The following is a 3,678-nucleotide window of genomic DNA, read 5'->3' on the forward strand; positions in this document are numbered from 1 at the left end:
CCAAGGACGTGGAAACTCTTCTCTCACTTTGGCGGGGATATTTCCCTGTGAGGAAGGTTCTGTCAACACTATAGCTTTATCATCTACTTCACAGTCAAACTCAAGTATAAAATCAACCAATGCTTGTCCCTTGATAGCTGTGCAAGGACAATATTCCAAATGAAATTGTCCCAACTCTCTTGCCCATTTTAGCATTCTTCCCGATGATTCTGGATTATGTAGAATATGCCTGAGAGGATAAGAGGTGTGGACCTCTATTCGGTGAGCTTGTAAATATGGCCTTAACTTTCGTGTTACAAGGATAAGGGCGTATACCAATTTCTCCATGCTGGTATATCTAGTCTCTGCATCTAAAAACCTCTTACTGACGTAGTATACCAGCGACTATCGACCTTCTTCTTCTTTTACCAATATCACGCTGATCGAACTCCGAGACTTCTAAATAAAGATTCAATATCTCTCCTCCATCCTCTGGCTTGGCCAACATGGGAGGATTTCCCAATTGTACTTTGATTTTTTAAAAGGCCTCCTCACAATTCGAGGTCCACACTAAGTCTTTTCCCATTCCTTTAATTGCTTTAAAGAATTCCTTGCATGTATCTGAGGACTTCGATACAAATCGATTTAACGCTGAAATCCTTCCCGTTAAACTTTGCATTTGCTTAATGCTGGTGGGAGATTTCATGTCTAGCAGGGCCTTGATCATTGCAGGATTGGCTTCAATTCCTAGGTGGTTCACCATGAACCCTAGAAATTTCCCTGATTTGACGCTGAACACACATTTCTGTGGATTCAGTTTCATCCTGAACTTCCTCAGAATGTGGAACATTTATGCCAAATCCGCTATGTGATTTGTTGAGTGGCATTTATGACACTTTATAACGCAATAATAAGCTTTGAATTGATGCATTTGTACTTAAGTTGTTAAGTGTTTTAACGTGTTTTCGAGTATTTTTGCATTTCATGCATTATCTAGGTAATCAGGTTAATTAGCATTATTTTGGTGCTAATTTGGTGTCAAGGTGGTGTTGGAATAAGAGCTCGTTGGAAGCCGGCTCAAATCTGCAAGAAAAATGAAGAAGTCAAGTTCTGGCAGAAGCCCAGCGCACCCGCGCTGATCAAGCGCACGGCCGCGCCTAAAGTACAGAAAGCCAGCACGCCCGCGCTGATCAAGCGCGCGGCCGCACCGTGTTGGGATGGCAGAATCTCGTTTATACTTTGTTTCTGAGAGAAAGAATTCTACACTGTATGGGGCTGCTATATAAGCAACTTTAGGTCATTTTTAATAAGATATCAAGCCAAAAACATATCAAGGAGAGCCGTAAGAAGACCGTATTAGCACGATTTAATGAAGACGAAGAAGATCTTGTTTTTACTTGTGAATTTTTGTTTTAAGTTGTAACTTGGATGCTAGTTTTCTTACTTGTGAACCTTTACTCTTGTTTCGTACTTGGTTTTATTTATCTGTTATAAAGAATACGTTTGTTATACCATGCTTTTATCGGAACCCACATTGATGATGAGTCTGATTATGGGCTAATCGTTTTTGTGGGGTTCTAGCGGATTTATTTATGGATTTCTTTAGTTAAAATTGTTTCGATGCCTTAGTGCGTGGTGATTGTATGATAACCTAGTATTGGTTGTGCGTATTCGTCTTATAAGAGTCACAAACTTGTAAGATAGTGTGTTAATTCTTAATGAAGCAAAAGTGAATTTAAGGATTTAGAACTTGCCATGCTAGCATAGGTTCATGTATTTGTTATGCATGATTCGTAGGTAATTTTAACCATCTTACTTGCCCTAAGTAATCAAGATAGATAATTTTTGCTTAAACCGTTATGTTATCAAATTCTATATACATATAGGATCTCAATATAATTGGTGTCTATTCAGCTTATATCTCTTTTGTGGATGTCTGGTAGTATGGTACTCGTGCAACGAAAGTTGGCGTTTATCAGTTTCGTGTTGTCTGATTAGTGTCATCACCATTGCATGCTAAGGTTAAGAATAATAAGGCTATTGAATGAAGTATTTAATGAAGTTAGAATCCCATGTTTGTCATATATATTAATTCAACCAATCTTATTCCCTTAGATATAATCATTAGTTTAATTCTTAGTTATAAACAACCCAATTGTTATCGTCTTAGCATTGAATAATAACCATACATTGTTGCTTAAGTGCATGAATTAATTAGTTAACCAAGCCAGTCTCTGTGGGAATGAACTAGAAAAGATTATATACTACTTGCGAACTCGTATACTTGCGTGTATTATTAGGGCGTGTTTAGCGACTAAAAAGTTTTTGGTGCCGCTGCCGGGGATTGCAGTGTTAATTTATAGTTTATGTGCTTTCCATTAGCGGTCGTTAAAGTTCATTGACTCGAACATTGTTACATATTTGTTTCCTTGCATTGTTTCAGGTACTCTAGCGAGGGTGTATGCATACGCGTTTGCGTACTCGTAAGAGAACACTGGATAAAGCCGAGGAAGAACTTGTGGTGGTTCGAAGGGAATTTTTTAAGGAAGAAAAGAAGGTAGAAGAAGAAGAGAAAGTCGAAGAACCAGCTTTAGTAGAGATGGGTGATCAAGCAGAAAATCCTAAGGCTTTGATGGACTATTCTCAGCCTAAGATCAATGGCATTCAGTCAAGCATCATCAGGCCAGCCATCAGTGCTAACACTTTTGAGATCAAGTTAAGCATGATTAAGATGATACAAAACTCAGTTCAGTTTGGGGGTTCTCCTACTGAAGACCCCAACATGCACATCAGGGATTTCATCGAGATCTGCGACACATTCAAATTCAATGATGTCAATGAAGATGCTATCAAGCTGTGACTCTTTCCATTCTCTCTGAGGGACGAGGCTAAGTGTTGGTTACATTCTCTACCAGCAGGGTCTATCACCACTTGGGAAGATCTTGCTCAAAAGTTTCTCACTAAATTCTTCCCTATGGTGAAGACTGCTACAATCAGGAATGCTCTTACTCAGTTTGCTCAGCAAACTGGGGAATCTCTGTATGAGGCTTGGGATCGATATAAGGAGATGCTAAGGAAGTGTCCACACCATGGCATGCCTGATTGGATGATTATTAACTATTTCTACAATGGATTGGGTGCTACTTCTAGGCCCATGCTTGATACAGCATCAGGAGGAGCCTTGTGGGCTAAAAGCTACGATGAAGCTTATGAACTGGTTGAACTGATGGCTGCTAATGAGTACCAGAATCCTTCCCAGAGACTGACTCAGGGAAAGGTAGCAGGAATTCTGGAGTTGGATGCAGCAACTGCTATAGCTGCCCAACTTAAGGCTCTGACGATGAAGGTGGACACTTTGGCTAATTATGGAGTTAATCAAATCGCTAATATTTGTGAGCTTTGCGCTGGTGCCCATGAGACTGATCAGTACGCAATTTCTAGTGAATCAGCTCAGTTCGTGAGCAACTTTCAGCGTTCGCAGCAACCTGTGCCAGCCACTTATCACCCCAACAACTGCAATCATCCTAATTTCAGTTGGAGCAACACTCAGAATACGGTTCAACAGCCTTATCAGCAGTATCCAGCTAAGCAATACAATCCCCCTGATTTTCAGCAACCGCAATATGCATCAAGACAACAACTCCAGCTGTAACAAGCCAATGAAAAATCTGAATTAGAGGAGTTGAAGCTTATGTACAA

General features: G+C 40.0%; 1 non-coding gene across 1 annotated transcript; it reads right to left on the bottom strand.

Moving 5' to 3' along the window:
* Positions 1–2,968: 2,968 nt before the first annotated feature.
* Positions 2,969–3,075, bottom strand: LOC141682077 (small nucleolar RNA R71). Its single transcript, XR_012559481.1, has one exon. It is a non-coding gene; the product is annotated as a small nucleolar RNA R71 (small nucleolar RNA).
* Between the last annotated feature and the right edge of the window lie 603 nt (positions 3,076–3,678).

The sequence above is a fragment of the Apium graveolens genome, chromosome 8, assembly GCF_009905375.1.
Source record: "Apium graveolens cultivar Ventura chromosome 8, ASM990537v1, whole genome shotgun sequence".
NCBI lineage: Eukaryota > Viridiplantae > Streptophyta > Magnoliopsida > Apiales > Apiaceae > Apium > Apium graveolens.